The sequence below is a fragment of the Lissotriton vulgaris genome, chromosome 4_1 (assembly GCF_964263255.1).
Source record: "Lissotriton vulgaris chromosome 4_1, aLisVul1.2, whole genome shotgun sequence".
NCBI lineage: Eukaryota > Metazoa > Chordata > Amphibia > Caudata > Salamandridae > Lissotriton > Lissotriton vulgaris.
Genome location: NC_141691.1, coordinates 276,957,194 through 276,976,284, shown reverse-complemented (window position 1 = coordinate 276,976,284; position 19,091 = coordinate 276,957,194).

Sequence of the window (19,091 nt, the reverse complement as noted above, 5' to 3'; positions counted from 1 at the left end):
ATTGCACAGGGTAAAAGCCGACCTGTAATTGCTGATGGAAAAACAGGAAGTGATATTAAAACACCACGGAGAAAAAAAGATAGGGTACGCTGTATTGTGCAAAAATAACACTTTCATTTTCAGAGTCGACATTATTACAAAACATACAAGCATCATTTCAAAAGTGTGTACTCTGAGTCTCCTTTTCAATGATAAATAAGTGTCAGCAAAATTTGCGGATCTTTCCCCTCAAGCTAGGTGTAAAGTGTAAACTGCGATTTTAGAACCCTAACCCTAACCCTAGGCCCTAACCCCCCTTTTTCACAATGGATTTTCTCCAAACCACTTGCACCCGATATTAGACCTTCCCAGCAATGCCCCCAGGCCTGTCAACCCACCCGCAAAAAAGTAGAACACCCCCAAACAGGCAAAAAGCAAAAATGCAAAAACTCACACTTAGAAAATTTAGGGCCTACCTTCAAATCAGTCCAAACGCGCTCTGCAGCTAGGCCCTAACTCCCCTTTTCCACCATGGATTTTCTTAAAAACAAATGCAATCAAAATTAGACTGTGCCAGCAGTACTCCCAGATCCCAAAACCAACCCCCAAAAAACCTAGAACCCCCCAAACAGCCCCCCAAAAACAGGCAAGTGAGCAAAAACGGAAAAACGTTTTCACCATGGATTTTCTCCAAACCACTTGCACCCTATATTAGACCATCCCAGGAATGCCCCCAGACCCGTCAACCCACCCGCAAAAAAGTGAACACCCCCAAACAGACAAAAAGCAAAAATGCAAAAACTCATACTTAGAAAATGTAGGGCCTACCTTCAAATCAGTCCAAACGCGCTCTTCAGCTAGGCCCTAACTCCCCTTTTCCACCATGGATTTTCTTAAAAACACATGCAATCAAAATTAGACTGTGCCAGCAGTGCTCCCAGACCCCAAAACCCACCTAAAAACTTAGAACCCCCCCAATTAGCCCCCCAAAAACAAACAGGCAAGTGAGCAAAAACTGAAAAACTTTTTCACCATGGATTTTCTCCAAACCACTTGCGCCCGATATTAGACCTTCCCAGCAATGCCCCCGGACACCTCAACCCACCCACAAAAAGGTAGAACATCCCCAAACAGGCCAAAAGCAAAAATGGAAAATGTGACACAGAAAATGTTCGGCCTACCAGTCCACATCACTCCAAACGCACTCTGCAGCTAGGCCCTAACTCTCCTTTCCCACCATGGATTTCCTTCAAACTACTTGCAATCAAAATTAGACTGTGCCAGCAGTGCTCCCAGACCCCAAAAACAACCCCTAAAAACCTAGAACCCCCCAAACAGCCTCCCAAAAACAGGCAAGTGAGCAAAAACGGAAACACTTTCTCACCATGGATTTTCTCCAAACCACTTGCGCCCGATATTAGACCTTCCCAGCAATGCCCCAGACCCGTCAACCCACCCGCAAAAAAGTAGAACACCCCCAATCAGGCAAAAAGCAAAAATGCAAAAACTCACACTTGGAAAATGTAGGGCCTACCTTCAAATCAGTCCAAACGTGCTCTGCAGCTAGGCCCTAACTCCCCTTTTCCACCATGGATTTTCTTAAAAACAAATGCAATCAAAATTATACTGTGCCATCAGTGCTCCCAGTCCCCAAAACACTCCCCCAGAAACCTAGAACCCTCCCAAACAGCCCCCCAAAAACAGGCAAGTGAGCAAAAACAGAAAGACTTTTTCACCATGGATTTTCTCCAAAGCACTTGCACCCAATATTTGACCTTTCCAGCAATGCCCCCAGACCCCTCAACCCACCCTCAAAAAGGTACAACCCCCCCCCCTAAACAGGCCAAAAGCAAAAATGGAAAATGTGACAGAAAATATTTGGCCTACCAGTCCAAATCACTCCAAACACAGTATGCAGCTAGGCCCTAACTCCCCTTTCCCACCATGGATTTTCTTAAAAACACATGCAATCAAAATTATACTGTGCCAGCAGTGCTCCCAGACCCCAAAACCCACCCCCAAAAACCTAGAACCCCCCCAAACAGCCCTCCAAAAACAGGCAAGTGAGCAAAAACTGAAAAACTATTTTACAATGGATTTCCTCCAAACCACTTGTGCCCGATATTAAACATTCCCAGCAATGCCCCCAGACCCCTCAACCCACCAGCAAAAAGGTAGAACACCCCCAAACAGGCCAAAAGCAAAAATGGAAAATGTGACAGAACATTTTCGGCCTACCAGTCCAAATCACTCCAAACGCACTCTGCAGCTAGCCCCTAACTCTCCTTTCCCACCATGGATTTCCTTCAAACTACTTGCAATCAAAATTAGACTGTGCCAGCAGTGCTCCCAAACCCCAAAACCCAACCCCAAAAACCTAGAACCCCCCAAACAGCCCCCCCAAAACAGGCAAGTGAGAAAAAACGGAAACACTTTTTCACTATGGATTTTCTCCAAACCACTTGCGCCCGATATTAGACCTTGCCAGCAATACCCCCAGACTCGTCAACCCACCCGCAAAAAACTAGAACACCCCCAAAAAAGCAAAAAGCAAAAATGCAAAAACTCACACTTAGAAAATTTAGGGCCTACCTTCAAATCATTCAAGACGCGTTCTGCAGCTAGGTCCTAACTCCCCTTTTCCACCATGGATTTTCTTAAAAACAAATGCAATCAATATTAGACTGTTCCAGCAGTGCTCCCAGACCCCAAAACCCACCCCCAAAAACCTAGAACCCCCCCCAAACAGCTCCCCAAAAACACTCAATACTGCTAGGCCTCAGTTTAAATTGTGCCAAAACGCTGTCTGCAACTAGGCCCAAACCCCCCTGTTACACCATGGATTTTCTTCAAACCACTTGCAATCAAAATAAGACCTTCCCAGTAGTGCTCCAAGACCCCCCGACTCACCCCCACAAATCTAGAACACCCCTAAAGAGCCCCTCAAAAACATGCAATACTGGTATACTAGAAAATTGGCAAATTGCGCTGTTCACCAAAAATTGCTTTTTTCATCACTTCCACTACTTTGATCCTTTTGAAACTTACCTGGACGCTTGTTCCAGCGATTCCCAAGAATCTCAGCAAGGCAGAATAAAATCCAAACACTGTGCTCTTTGAAGAAGACGAAGAAGGTCTACAACTAGTTTTCACTTAGTTTTCACCCAAACACACACGCCCGCAAAACACCAGAAAAGGCCAAAATTCTGCCAATTCTGGACCAAAGAACGCTATACCCCCCTAAAACCTTGCCAACATCATTATAACGAGCCGTCATTGGGCCCTGAGCCCTAGACTCAGCGGGAACCCTACCAACTTAAACCCAAAAACCCTAGTAAATCACACTGAACCCTAAACCCCAGATATGCTTTGTCTGTCTGTGTCAAAGAGCCTAGGTATGCTACATCAGGATGCTTCACTCAGTGGTGCCTGCCTTGACATGGGCCAAAAATCTGTTCCGCTCCAGAATTTGCGATTTCGGTAATTTCGCGAGAAAAACAGCAAATTCTGCACACATAACGGATGTTTGGCCCAAGCTTGAGGCAGTGCCATGCAGACGGTCAAGGCAGGCACCACTGAGTGAAGCAACCTGATGTAGCATACCTAGGCTCTTTGTCAGACAGAAAAAGCATATCTAATTGTATGCAGCAAGCCACATAGCCCCAATTTTACATGAACTGCTGTCTGGAGTGGACTCTGCCTGGCATAACAACAACAGTATACTGCCTCACCCTGTACCACTACATACCACGAATAGTCAGATATGTAGTTCTGCTGTAGTAGTTGTTGATAGACTGGTTAACCTGTTTGCCACTCACAAATTGGCCATAGTTCTTCCGTAAACTGGCGCTGATGATCCATCCATCCCAGTGAGTGACTGTAAAGAAAAAATATATATTATTTAATCAATCATCATGGTATATTGGCAAGTGAGTCCACTCCAAGGACATTTTGCATATTGTAAAATACAACATAGTGGCCCCTGAATTTGAAGTACAATTCAAATTAAACATGGTAAAAGTAGTAGTAGTAATAGTAGACATGATACTGTGTAAAAGATTAAAAAATAACTAAGACAAGACATATGATTCATTTCATGCACAAAAAACAAACAAATAGCAATTGGTATCATCAGATCCAGACAGCCATTGCTGTCCACTGCATGCCATCTTCTCAATTATTCATTACCTGTTTTACTTTTTGTCCGCATCTTCTTCGGAAAGTGAGGGCCCACAGGGCAGTCTCTCCTGTCAATTTCAGAAGTAACTCGGTCAGCAAACAGCAAGCATGTAGTCAGTCAGTAATTTCAGTCCCACTTGAGGTGACTCGTCTATGAAAACAAAGTTTCTTTATTATTAGTAATCCATCCATCTGCCTTGAGGGAAATGGATAGGTGGAGTCTGGAGGAGGAGGATAGAGGAGCATGATTGAGTTGTGAACTTGTGAACCTCAGGAATGCAGACTGCGACACCTTCAACTCAATAAGGAAAATAGGATGAAGACAGTGCTGCTGACGGACTTGTTGTAAGAGTTTTGTTGTGGTAAAAGTTGCAAAACAAAGAAAGACACACACGAATAAAAGTGAATGAGGATGAAAAAAAGGAAGTCTTTTTCAGGCCTGGCTGTCAGGGAAGTAGAGCTCGTCCTCAAACTCTATGAATTGAGTCGGGAGTAGGTCAGCTAACAGAGAAGAACTTCTGTCACCTAATTCGGTGTCCTCTTCTTCCTGCGTGCATTCACGTATTTTGTAATCTGGTGGTATGAAGTGCTGATTCATCTTGATCAGTGGTAACCTCTCCACATTTTTGGGCGAGAGGCGGGTCCTTTTTGAAGTTACAATGGCACCAGCAGCACTGAAAACACGTTCAGAAGACACCTTGCGAGTGGGAAAGACACATAATTTAGAGCCAGGTTGGTGATCAGTGGCCATAGAGGCTTTTTCCTATACCAATACAGCAATGGGTTCTGATTAACAAAGACCTCTGTTGGGTCATCTAGATAGGCCTGCACCACCGACTCAAGGTTTTCCACGGTTGCTCCACTTTGCGTACCATCTGTGGCCTTTGCATCACTGGAACGAGTAAAACCCTAGATGAGTTAGCCAATCTGCTTCCGACAATATTATGGCTGGGCCTGGTGCAGGTGAGGATGATGATACGGTTGCTGCTGGTGTCGTTAACGGCTGTGAGGGAAAGTGACTCCCTTCGGCCACAGATTCAGAAGTGGAACTTGACGTCGGATGACCTGCTGATTCAGTTGGACTTCTGCCGGCTCCTTGAATTTTCTGCCGATCTTTTTCGAACCGAGTGGCTGACAGAGCAAGCCAATGTTTGTACTTTGAAACATCTGCTTCATCAAAAGGAATGAATGCTTTGCTGGTCACTGCCTTTTTGTACCGTGGATCCAGAATAGTGGCACACATGTAATGTTCTGTATGTATGTTTTTAAGCCTTTCATTGTCAACTAGGCGGCTTAATAACCTCTCCGCCAACTGATATGCGTCTTGCTTTTCAGCATCATCTCTGAACATTGAAGACACCGCCTTCAGTTGGTGCTCTAGCATGACCAAAAATGGGATAGCTTTCTCCAAAAAACAGTCCTCCCTGCTGACTTCATGCGTGAAAACCTCAAAAGGACGAAGCATGTCTCTCAGGCTTGCAACTAGCTTCCATTCCTCCAACTCTAGCCTTATGTCTTTCATAGTAGAACCCCGTCGAAATACATGCTCACTGATTACCATGCACTGCTCAGACAGACGCTCAAGCATGTAAAAGGTTGAGTTCCAATGTGTTGCCACCTCCTGGATGAGTCCTTTGACTGGCAGTCTACGTTCATGTTGAATGCTCCTCATCTGCCTCCGGGCCTTAAAAGAATGGCTCAAATATGTGCAGATTCTTCGGCAGGTGGTCAGTAACTTGCTGACTGTGTTTTCATTTTTCAAGAAATCTAGCACCACGATGTTAATACTGTGCGCCAAACACGGCACTCTGAAATAGCCACCTTGCTGCATGGCCTTAACTATATTACTGCCATTATCCTTGGAAACATAACCAACTATGCGATTTCTTGGATGCAGCCATTCAGAGACCTTCCTATCAAACTCCTCCAAAAGGTTAGGTGCTGTATGAGTTTTCTCCATGGCAAACATGGCTAATGTTGCATGTTTCCGAGTAGCTTGAAAAAGTGTGTCCGGGTCAGCACCCACATTTGTCTTGTCGCTAAACCTGCAAAAGAGCCCCAGTGTGCAGTGAAGCACATGTAATCAAGAGCTTGGCAACTGGTCCACATGTCTGTTGTCAAGTGGATAGTGTGAACAGCACTCTTCTGCAAAGCTGCCCCAATCACCTCCAGCACATCTTGATGTAGTGCTGGAACCGCAACTCTGGCAAAATAGGACCGGCTAGGAACCTTCCATTTAGGGCAGACTGTTGCCACGAATTCTAGAAAACCCACCCCTTCCATGAAAGAAAAAGGGAGAAGGTCCAGCGCTAGCATTTTAGCTTTGCATTATACAGACATACCGTTGGGTGGTTGCATTCAAATGGCTCCTCCGACCACAACATTCTGCTAATGGTGGGCTGGACCATTTTTACGTGATGAGGATGATGACTTCTTCAAACCAGTTAATCCCAGTGATGTAGTTTTTTTGCATTGGTGCCTCTCCAAGACTCTTAGTGTGCCTCATACAGGGGTAGAGGGTGTGGGCGATACCACTGCAGTGCTGCTGCCAGGGGTACCGGGTGTACCAGAAAAAATGTCTGTCGCTTTTCCACTTCTCCCCTGCATGATCAGCCCCTCTCCATCATCAGATGCAATATCAATGGATACATTTGGATTTGTTTTTCTTTTGGCTTCCTCGATCTTACTTAGGTGTGCCTACCACTGGATAATGTGGTGCTTTTTTGAGATGACCTCTCTGGCCTCCGGTACTATAGTTGGTACCAAGCTTACCCCGACTAACTAATGTTTTACAAATCGAACAAACAACCATGTTTTCCGCAATTCGGCTAACAATAAAGAAGTCCCAAACTGGGGACTGGAAATGTCTGCTGGTGGTGGAGGTGCTACTTTGACTTTCAATGCCAGATAAAGTGGAGGATGGGCGTGGCTGAATTTGTTTCTGTTGTTCACTTACAGCACCACTACTTGAGGTCGAGCTGGATGGAGGTCCCTGCCGGCCCTTCTGACCTAAAAATATGGAAGCTGTAGGTCGTGTTGGTGTTGTAGTTAACTGCGTTGGTAGTGGTACCAGTGCCATGCCGCCCACATCCCGCTCAGCAGCCATTTGGGATAGGGTGAAAATGTCTGTCTGCTGCATGCCCGCTGGGGCTGGAGTGAGGACTGTGATGACTGGTTCATCTTCAGACTGTTCATCAGCAGCAGGAGACACCACTTCTTGTTCGTCGTCATCACCCGTGACTCGAAGCCTTGCGGGAACCTTCCTTTTAGGCTTAGCTACCTTTGTCGGCTCATGGCGTGACTCACTCTCAGACTGCATTGCTGGGTTCCAATCAAGATCAAGGTCATCAGAATGAAGGGGGCTTGAAGAAGTTCTTGCTGGGGATCTGGAAGACAATGGATCATCATCAGGAGGAGTGGCTTCCTCAGATGATACCCCCGCTCGAATTGAGCGCCTGTGCCAATGCCGAACCTTCCACCCCAGAGAGAGATAATGCAAATAAGGTGCATGAAACCTTTTTCTCACAAATAAAAGGTCTATTTGTTAAACTAAACAACCCAAAACAAATCACAACCGATAAATCCCCGAGGTGGTATAATAAGGAATGTAGGAAGGCACGGCAGGATCTAGGTCAGGCCATCAAAACTGGATCCAGTGCCAGTGTTCATATAGCCAAGAGCACATATAAAACTGTTATCCAAAAATCAAAGCAAGCCTGGGATGTAAAAAAATGGATGGAGCTTAAGGAGGCTAGTTCTCTTAAGAATTCTAAACAATTTTGGGACTTGTTGAAATGGAGATGTGAAGGACGCCTGGAAAAACCCGAAAATTGGGTAGCCCAGGATGACTGGGTAATCCACTTAAGGCCCCAATATGCCAAAGGGCTGGATTTACCGTCCGAACAGAGAGAAGGGATTGTGTATATACTCCCTGGGCGGAAGAAGCGTTTACTATCATGTTTAAATTCAAGACACCCCACAGAAAGACTAGGTCCATGCACCAGTGAGTACCCCTGGGCATAATGGTTAAAAGCAAGGCAAACTGGGTGCAGACCTGAGCACACTGCCTGGCTTCAAAATGGCCCCTTGACCCCCACCACATGGCTAGGTCCTGCCTGGACCAGGCCTTAAAATGGCCACCACCCACATGGCCAGGCCCCAACAACACCCCAAAAAGTCAAAAAACACACAAAAATCATAACAATCCAATGCCATCCATGCCCACAATGATGTTTAAATTCAAGACACCCCACAGAAAGTCTAGGTCCATACACCACTGAGTACCCCTGGGCATAATGGTTGAAAGCAAGGCAAACTGGGTGCAGGCCTGAGCACACTGCCTGGCTTTAACATGGCCCCTTGACCCCCACCACATGGCCAGGCCCTGCCTGGACCAGGCCTCAAAATGGCCCCCGCCAACAAGGCCAGGCCACAACAACATCCCAAAAAGTCGAAAAACACATAAAAATCACCACAATCCAATGCCATCCATGCCCTCAATGATGTTTAAATTCAAGACACCCCACAGAAAGACTTGGTCCATGCACCACTGAGTACCCCTGGGCATAATGGATGAAAGCAAGGCAAAATGGGTGCAGGCCTGAGCACACTGCCTGGCTTCAAAATAGCCCATTGACCCCCACCACATGGCCAGGCCCTGCCTGGACCAGGCCTCAAAATGGCCCCCACCCTCATGGCCAGGCCCCAACAACACCCCAAAATGTTAAAAAACAAACAGAAATCACAACAAATCAATGCCATCCATGCCCTCAATGATGTTTACATTCAAGACACCCCACAGAAAGACTTGGTCCATGCACCACTGAGTACCCCTTGGAATAATGGATGAAATAAAGGCAAACTGGGTGCAGGCCTGAGCACACTGCCTGCCTTCAAAATGGCCCCTTGGCCCCCACCACATGGCCAGGCGCTGTCTGTACCAGGCCTCAAAATGGCCCCCACCCACATGGCCAGGCCCCAAAAACACCACAAAAAGTCAAAAAACATATAGAATCACCACAATCCAATGCCATCCATGCCCTCAATGATGTTTAAATTCAAGACACCCCACAGAAAGGCTTGGTCCATGCACCACTCACTACGCCTGGGCCTACTGGCTAGTGAGGCTTTACAGGCACCCAAAAAAATCAACATATAACAGTGAGCTAAAATTCCATGACATAAATGAGAATTAGGTTAAAAAAAATCACTGAAACAATTGTATCATGCACCCATGACTAACCCTGGGCCTACTGGAAACTGTGGCTACCCACAGTATATATTTTTTTTAAAGTTGTGAAAAAAGTTTTAAAACTGTAGTTGCAGCAACTGCAATGCCCCAAACAAACAACACCAACTTACTTGTAAAATCTCAAGTCCAAAAGTGATCCAAACTCCAAAGTCCAAAAAGTCCTCAAATACAAATATCCAGCAGCAGCCACAAAATGTAATCCTTCCAGCTCCAGATCTAAATCAATAGTGGCCAGGACATGGACAAAGCACTGGGAGGAGCCTGCTGGGCAGGAACAAGTCTCTGGGGCACTTCCTTCCTCCCACCCCCCTCAAAAAGGGACTCCTTGTACCAAAAAGTGCAGCCAAATGTCAATCTGAGGAGTTATTTTGATCAAAATCATCATTTTCAGAAGGTTTATGCTTCCTGCTGTGGATTTCTTGTGCAGAATTGCAATTTTTGCAATTTCGGGAAAGCGAGCTGTTCAAATCTCCCGCCGGAAGTCAGCTGTGTGCCACATCTCCGTGTTCAGCATCGTTTACTCCTGCAATGCGTAATCGCGGGCCCTTATGACATACTCGCGTTGTCAAACTCTCGTGGTGCAAGATAGCGAGCCGCGATGACTTAATTGCGTTCAAAAAACTCTTGCGCGATCACGCAGCAAGATCGAAAATGGCGCAGCACACGCAAACCGGGTTAAAAACAACTTGGCAGGCTCAGAATCACGGTAAGTCAAAGCCGCACGCGCGATATTGTATTTTTCAATCGCGACCAAGCAAAATAATTTGCAGCTTGCGAATTTGCAGAGTTTTGGGCAAATTTGCACGATTCGCTGACCGCGAATTTGCCAAAAATCCACAAATTCCGCAAACTAAACAGATTTTACACCCACACTTATTACAGAGTCCTGTAGGCAACTAGCTATAACGTCCCTAAAACTTACATGATATCCTTTTAGTATCCTTGCTTCATGAACTTGTTTTATATCAGATATATCTGTACTACGATGACCATATTCATCTTGCAAGTCCAAACGAACACTGAATGAATGTCTACACTGCGGACAGCAGAGCTCACAATCTGAATTATAACGTCATTGAAACCTACATACTTTGACAATGTATTCCATACATATTTCATGTTTTCTTCCATACACCTACACAGCGGTCAGTTGAGCTCACAATTTGAATACAGTCTTGTTTTATTAATTGCAGAGAGAATAGTGCTCTATGTCCTCTGATTTTGTTAAGTGGATGTGAAAAAAACCATTCCTCGATGTCTGTGCTGACTATTGCCTTCAATCTGCACTGTGGATAGCAGGGTTCACAATTCACATTGAGTTGCAATTGCAGATGACGCAGTCCAGTAGGCAACAGACATTGCTCCCTGTGTGGCTCGCCGGCACCACGCATCATCGCTAGCTGCACACACGCTAAATACTTCTGATGCCCCTATCTCAATGTAACACAATTTATGATCCCTTTATGATACAATGTTTTGTGTATAATTTTACATCTGCTGCCCCTACCTCACTGTACCACAATTCATGGACCTTTTATGATAGAATCTTTTGTGTATTCTTTTACATTTGCATCCCCTTACCTTAGTACAGCGCAAATCATTGTCTCTTAATAATTGAATCTCTGTGTCTGATCCAATGATTACTGTTGTACTTGTTACCAGCACCAACCATTCCCGGAGGGCTGGCTTACACTTAACCCACACGCATCCAGCACAGAGGTCACTGGACATGTGACCCTGGTAATAAAAAGGAGTCGGGCTCACAAGCCCATAACCAGTTCCACTATCTATCTGTGTCTGTGTGTTCATTATGTATGCAAGATGCTGCTCCTGGGCACTAACACATTACATTGTGCTGTGGAAAGTGAATGCAACCATTTTACCTTTGGCAGCGGGAGAAAACGTTGGTTATGTAACTTTGTCTCAGTCATTGTATAATTACGTACGTAGAGACTGGATCATTAGAGTACTGCAAGGAGAGTGCATAGTGAATTTATAAGTGCTTGGGGATTGGCGGAGTGATTGTATCACTACATATGTTGGCACAGCCTAACCCCGAACACAAGCTTAGCTCTAATTGGCTGCCATCCATGTGCCAAAAATTGAAAGTTGAACTTTCCATGGCCCTATACTGCTACAGCTGCAACACTCCACTGAATGTGCAATAAACATTCATATCCACACAGATATGTCATGTCCACCATCTTTCATGTTTGGAACTATGGATGAATGTGGGGTCAGTGATACCTCATACCTTCCATGTTGGCCATGTTGTTGGACCTTGCTCACAGAGTGACACATTGGCGCTTGCGACCTGGGTGATGGGGCAGCACTACAACACGGACATCCACATCAGTTGATTACTCATACAGCTCACGACGGAGCCATGCCCATAGCTCCAGAGTCATTCTTCACAGCCTCACGCAGGACTTGCATACGCCTGGCCAGCCCACTCCGCTTTTGCATACAGGGAAGGACAACAACGCTACATGGCCCAGGTTTTCATTGCAGTGATCTGCTGGTCACAGCCTAGTTGTCAGAACGCCACAGCCAGTCCCTCACGGCTGGTATGCACCCACACCAGCACAGACATCACAGGACACGTTACCCTGCCAATAAAAAAGATTGGGTGCACGTGTTCTTTGCCATTTCAGAGTTGCTTGCACTGGATGCACTGCAGCCGGCACAGGCACACTGGCACGGGACAGTGACTTTTGGTCCACTAAGGTACCGGTACTATAACTGCTGAGTGGGTGTGCAGCTTGCAGTGATGACCCGGCCTGGCGGTCTGGACAGCTGAGGATTTGTGTGCCCTGCTGGACCACAGTGTAGGCCTGAGCCATCAGACAGCACAGGCCTACTGCCACGTGGTGTCGTCTAGCTAGTGACTGAATTAGTGGCACCGCAAGGGCTCTCTTTCTCTGTCTCTTCCTCTCTATCTCATTCTTTCTCCTTCACTATCTCTTCCTCTCTGTCTCACTCTTTCTCCCTTCCTCTCTCTCACACTGTTTTTCTCTTTCTCTCTCTCTTCCTTGTATCTCACTCGTTGTCTCTTTCTCTCTCTCACTATTCCTCTCTTTCTGTCTTCCTCTCTCCCTCACTCTTTCTTTCTCGTCTTCTCCTCCACTGTTTCTCTCTTTCTTTCTCTCTCGCTCTCTCTCTCTCCTTTGATGGACGCATGACACACAATCTTATTTTGCTTTTTGTCTTGCAAGCTGTGATTCACAAATGAACCACGGATGACAAGCCAAGGATGTACATAGATTTATTTGTTGTTGTTTTGTTTAAATAAAATGTTTTACATGTAAATCCAGACATGACTGTGATTCTTATTTGTCCAACCTCACATTCATCTTCTTAATTATAATTGTGCGACATCAGACAATTTGTTATGGGCCAGATTTCTTAAGGTTGCTCTCACATTTGTTTGTTAGGATGAGGGGGGAGGTGGACAAGGGGCTGGTGGCGGGGGGTTTTGGGTAGTGTTTTAGGGTTTAGGCCAGTGCAATAGTTTTTGGGTTGTGTTGGGGATCGTGCCGAGGATAGTGTTTTAGGGATTAGGGTAGTACAGTAGTGTTTGGGTAGAATAGGTGGTCATGCTGGGAGTAGTGTTTTAGGGTTTAGGGTAGTGCAGTGGTGTTTGTGTGGTGTAGGCTGTCATGCTGGGGATAGTGTTTTAGGAATTAGGATAGTGTAGTGGTCTTTGTTTAGTATAAGGGGTCCTGCGTGGGGTAGTGTTTTAGAGTTTACAACAATGCAGCCCTCTTCTTCTTTGTGCAACTCTCTTGCCTCTTTCTACACCTCCCGTCTCTCTTTCTGCACCACACCTGCTTCTTTCAGCACCTCTGTTGCGTTTTTCTGCAGATCTCTTGGCTATTTCTGCACCTCACTTGCCTCTTTCAGCAACTCTGTTACTTTTTTCTGCAAATCTCTTGCCTCTTCCTGCACCCCTGTTGTCTCTTCCTGCACATTTCCTGCCTGTTTCTACAAGTGTTTTGCCTCTTTCAGCACCTCTGCTACTTCTTTCTGCACTTCTCTTCCTTCTTTCTACACCTCTGTTCCTTCTTTATGGACCTCCTCTTTCAGCACCTCACTTACCTCTTTCAGCACCTTTGTTGCTTTTTTCTACCGATCTATTGCCTCTTTCTGCACCCCTCTTTTCTCTTTCTGTATCCCTGTTCAATCTTTCTGTACCTTTACTGCCTTTTTCTGTACCTCTCCTGCCTCTTTCTTTACCTCTGTTGTCTTTATGCACTTCTCTTATTTCTTTCTGCACCACACGTGCCTGGTTCTGCACTTCTCTTACTTCTTTCTACACCTCTGTTGTTTCTTTCAGCAATTCTCTTGCCTCTTTCTGTACTTCTCTTCCTTCTTTATGCACCCTTCCTGCCTATTTATGTACCTCTCTTGCCTCTATGTGTACCTCTCCCACCTCTTTCTGTACCCCTTGTGCTGAGGTTCCGTGACGATTTGAACCCGTGTTTTCAATGTTGTCGGAAATACATAATATTGGTATCAGCGAACCGCAAAAGATCCATTCAGTATATCCTGGTGTTTTCGCTACGATACGAGCAAGAGTACTCCTGTTATGAACACATTTCTGATCTACCCACGGCATCCATCTTAGATCATGGCAGCCATTTTGTGTTTCTTGCCCTCACATACGCAATAACCTCTGATCACTTCATTTCGATTAAGGACACGTAGCCTTAGCCGGAGATTCACCTCTTTCATGACACGTGCACCTTAAACCAGATCACGCTGTAGCTACATGACTCGACAAAGGCTACCTCCTCTGCCCGAGGCCAGCCCAACTGAACTGGTTCTCGCGTCCATTGTCCCGATCATGATTAGGCGGCCGAAGCCGGTAGCCTTGCCCATTTACAACCCACAAACATCCCTTATCCCGCTTTTCTATCTTCCACACCTGGCTCCGTTCCTTTCTTTCTGAATCTTTATTAGGGGGAGGTAACGAAATTTACGATGAGGCGGTCCGGCTCTTGAATACAATATTGACAAGGGATTGTGATGAACTAGTGGGAACCCCTCTTCGTAGATGTTTTGTATCAGATTTTATCAACGGTTCCTATGTACGCCAAATATTTATTGTTTATGACACAAAGGTTTTGGGAATGTACCAACATGTGAAGAATTCGCCTGAAGGCCAAAATTTAGTATATAAGGAGCAACCCTCTTTGTACAATTCGAACAGGCTCCTAGATACTGCCCATGCGTAGTTTCTGTGACTTCTGTGTCCCTGCAGTAATAAACCTTTGGTCTTTGACGCCACCATCGAGAAGCCCGTGTTTCTGTTCATTTGCGCACCAAGGCAGGTGGAACTCCGGGGTCTTTGGGTGTTGTTCCCTGACACCTCTGGACGGAACCAAAAAGTCCAGAACTCCAATTGGCGCCCAACGTGGGGCGACGTCATTCGGTACCGGTCCAAAAGCCTGAAGAGTTCGAGAAGCTTCGTGTGAAGATTCCTGAGGGAGGCGCCCCACTTCATCGATCCCGGCATATCGCAAAAGTGGCCCGAAGTTCTCTTCCACGAGGGTTCCCGTTCAGGACGGCTGCAGTGGGCCGTTGCCTTGACCGTCGCCCTGTCTTGGACCCGAGGTGCAGTCCTTAGTACAGCGAAACGTGACGGGTTTCTCCTTGGTGACGTCTTCAGTGCCTCAGTTAAGTATTTAGTGGTTGCTAGTTGGTTACTTCGTAAGGGTTGTTAAAATCCTTTTTGGTTCTTGGTTTGGTTTAGTTTCGTAAGATTATCATTGGTTGTTCTGGTTACGATAATCTATTTGGTTCAGTTTGGGTATCGATACATCAGTTCGTTTTGATAGGCCTAAGTTCTTGGTTCAGGTGCACATATCTGTTTTGTGTTTTGTTTGTTTTGTGTTCCGGACTGAAAAATTGTAAGTCGGAAAAATTGTATGTTGTCTTGTTTCGGTTGCAACAGTGACTCACAATTGGAGGACTCATGTCTGGTTCCCCCAATTGGGACTCCCCTATATGACTTGTATTGTAAACATGGTGTGGGTCCTATATCTTATAATGAGGTGTGGGTCCGCTACACCGAGAAAGATGGTGTCCTTAGTTGGCCAATGCATGGTAGTTTTGAACCCGAAATTCTTGATAATTTAGAAGCGAAATTGTTTAGGAAGAAAGCCCGGCCGGCAATGTTTGATTCTTTCCGTTACTGGCAAAAAGAATCCAAACAGAGAGAAATTAAGAGGTTAAAGAAAGAACAGAAAGAGAAAGAAGAGTTGACTCTAGAGCAAGCAACTAAACAGTTGCAAGATAACGAGTGTGAGAAGGCCATAGAGGTGGCCATTAGAGAGCATAATTTAGCGATCGACAAGTGCTATCCTGCCTTGCCATCGAAAACAGCTAAGATACTAGAGGACCCCGAAAACGATCCTCTGTTGTCTTATCTGTTACGGTCACCTCCACCGTATGCACAAGGTGCTACGGCTCCACTTGTACCAAATGTTCAATTGCCGGTTGCTGGACAACCTGGTATTCCTGCTCCTGCCCCTCAGAATCAAGCTCCTGTACCTCCTGTGGTTAATGTGAATGTTCCTACGGCTCCTCCTCTTCCTGGATTGCCGACTTCTATACCTGTATCTGTCTCGCTCACACCTACTGTTCCACAAACTATTTTTCTCGATACTCCTACTGTTCCGCTATCTGTTCCTACTTCCACTGTGTTCTCTACGTCTGCGAGTGTGTTGACTCCACTTTCTGTTCGTCGACGAATCACTGATTCTGTGTCTAATATGCTGTCTCCTTTCTATAAAACCTTAATTAAGACTCCTACTTCCGACTCTGTTCAGAGACGTAGTCAGCATCCAAGCACTGAGGAATGGGGAATTTTAGATTCCACAGCTCTCAGATGGATTTCGAAGAGTAGGAGATACAGTACGAGAGATGTGTTAGATACATTTATGCAGTGGAAGGAACCAACGCAACGGTATGTCTTTGATGAGATGTGTTCGTTGTTACGTGAGGAGATAGAAGAAGATGATGTTGAATCGAATTTAGAAGACTTAATTAAGGTTCAGAAAGAGTTTGCTGCTGGTATGATAGTAGGTGAAAATATAGAAGAAGCGATGGAACTGATCTTAAGTTTTAGAAATGATCCATCTTTTCGTTCACCGAGAGATTTAGACAAAGGTAAGACGAAGCTGAGTCGCCAATATCCAATGAGGGAGGTTCCTCCAATTTGACGCGAAGCTGTGCAAGCTGACAATGTTAATGGTATTGTAGCTGCTCCAGCCCAATTCCAAAGGGTGTGGATACACATTCCGTGGAAGCGAGCTGAAGTGCTAGCAGTGAAACAGGCCTTACCAGATCCGCGTAAGAATCCTGCTGGATATTACAAGGAATTAACACAGACGGTTGAGGCTTGTATAATGAACTTAGCAGACATTGATATGTTATTTGGAAATGTAGTTCCTCAACCAGTGTGGGCTAAAATTCGTAGAGAGGATCATCAAGTTGCCTTAGGTGGTGATTGGGCAGCTATCACTGCAGCAGATGGTCAGCAAACGGGTGGTGCAAAACCTGAACCCCTAATTGCTAATCTTCCAGGTAGAATAATAGACTTAATGAAGACTCTGATGCCCGCATTACATGTTAATTGGGATAAGTTATCTGCATGCAGGCAAAAGAAAGACGAAAGTGTCTCCGACTTTTTCACGAGGTTCGAAGAGACTTTTGTAGATCATAGTGGTCAGGATATGAGCACGGAAGGAGGACAGAGACTGTTTGTCGATAAATTTGTGCATAATTTGTTACCTGAGTTATGCAATAAATTAAAGGATTCAGAGAGTGCGTGGGCTGTTTCTACAACTGCGCAAATACTTGCAACTGCACAATATTACGAAAATAGGGATAAAGAGGAAAAAGAGAAATCAGACAAGAAAACGAAAGATTTAAAGACTAAAGTTCTTTTGCAACAAGCGTATCCGCCTCGCACGAATCAGACTAACACGCAACAGAATTCATATCAAAGGACAGATTATAGTTCACCGAGGCCTCAATATCAGTGGAACCAGTGTGCGTACTGTAAGAAAGAGGGTCACTACAAGAATGAATGTCCGATCTTAGCGCAAAATAATGCAGCAGCAGCTCAGAGAGGTCGTGGTGGTTTTGTGCAGAATTCTAGAGGTCGAGGGCGAGGTGCTATGCCTCCACAGACGAATGATCGTCCTTCCAATCACTTTGATCAGCGAAATGGACAGTCTACTCAGCAAAATAGATCTCAACAATATCTTGTTGAGGACTATTGTGAAGCGGATGAGGGATTTCAGCAAAATGGGTACTAGGACAGCCATGGACAGAGAGAGGGAGTAGTATCAGTTCCAGTGGATCAGAGTGGGCCTTATGTCGCAGTAGCAACATCAGGTGTAGTCGAACCGTTTCTGTTGGATACTGGTGCCGCAAAAAGTTCTATCATTCATGCGAAACTCCCTGGCGCACCTTTGTCCGGCTCAACAAATGTTTCTGTAGGTTTTTCAGGCGCCCCTGTTTACAACCCCATATCTGGCCCTTTGTCTATTTCTGTTGGACCGTGTCAATTGAAAGCACCCCTGATTTTGACGACGGGTTGTAATGAAAATCTGCTTGGTTTAGACTTGTTAAAACGACTATATGCGACATTGTACTGTTCTCCAGAAGGGGTACAGCTTACATTGGGTAAAAGAATCACCTCTCCGATGTACTTGTCAATGGATGCACTCCCGCCAGAGCTGCGTTCACTCCCTGATTCTCTTTGGGCGACTGGTCCTAATGATGTAGGCCTTTTAGAAATACCACCATATGTAGTAACTTTGAAAGCAAATGTGAAGTTTCCAAGAATTCCGCAATACAAAATATCCAGTGAAGGTGAGCGTGCACTTTTACTGATTGTGCATGATTTAATTAAGAAAGGTGTAGTTGAAGAAACTAGAGGAAATGTTTGTAATAGTCCTGTATTACCGATTTTGAAACGAACTGATCCTACGAAACCTCCAGTATATAGGTTTGTCATTGATCTTAGGGAGGTTAATAAGATTGTGGTACCGCAGTTTCCTGTGGTTCCAGACATTACTGCCTTGTTAACATTGATTCCTGCTACAGCCACATGGTTTTCAGTCATCGACTTGAAAAATGCCTTTTTCAGCATTCCGATAGCTGAGGAAAGCAGAGACATTTTCGGCTTCTGTCTAGGAGGTCGAAGCTTCAGATTTAAACGCGCTCCACAAGGCTATTGTGAGAGCCCATCTATTTATAGTCAAGCGTTAAAAAGTCATTTGGATTCCTTTGTCCTTCCTCAAGGTTCTGCCCTAGTGCAGTATGTAGACGATCTTCTAGTGGCTGCCGATGACAAGGAAACTTGCAAAGCAGCTACGGTTTCGTTATTACATCACTTGTCTAATTTGAATCACAAGGTATCACCTTCAAAAATGCAATACTGCTGCCAAGAAGTGACCTACCTAGGCCATCTCTTGTCAAAGGAGGGAAGGAAGTTGACCCCAGAAAGAATAAAAGCAATTACGCAGATGAGTGTTCCACGCACACAGAGAGAAGTACGTGCCTTTCTAGGTATTACCTCTTACTGTAGGCAGTGGATCCCAAATTTTTCTCTTTTAGCGAAACCATTGGTAGCTTTGACTGGGAAAAATGTTCCGAGTCCGGTGCC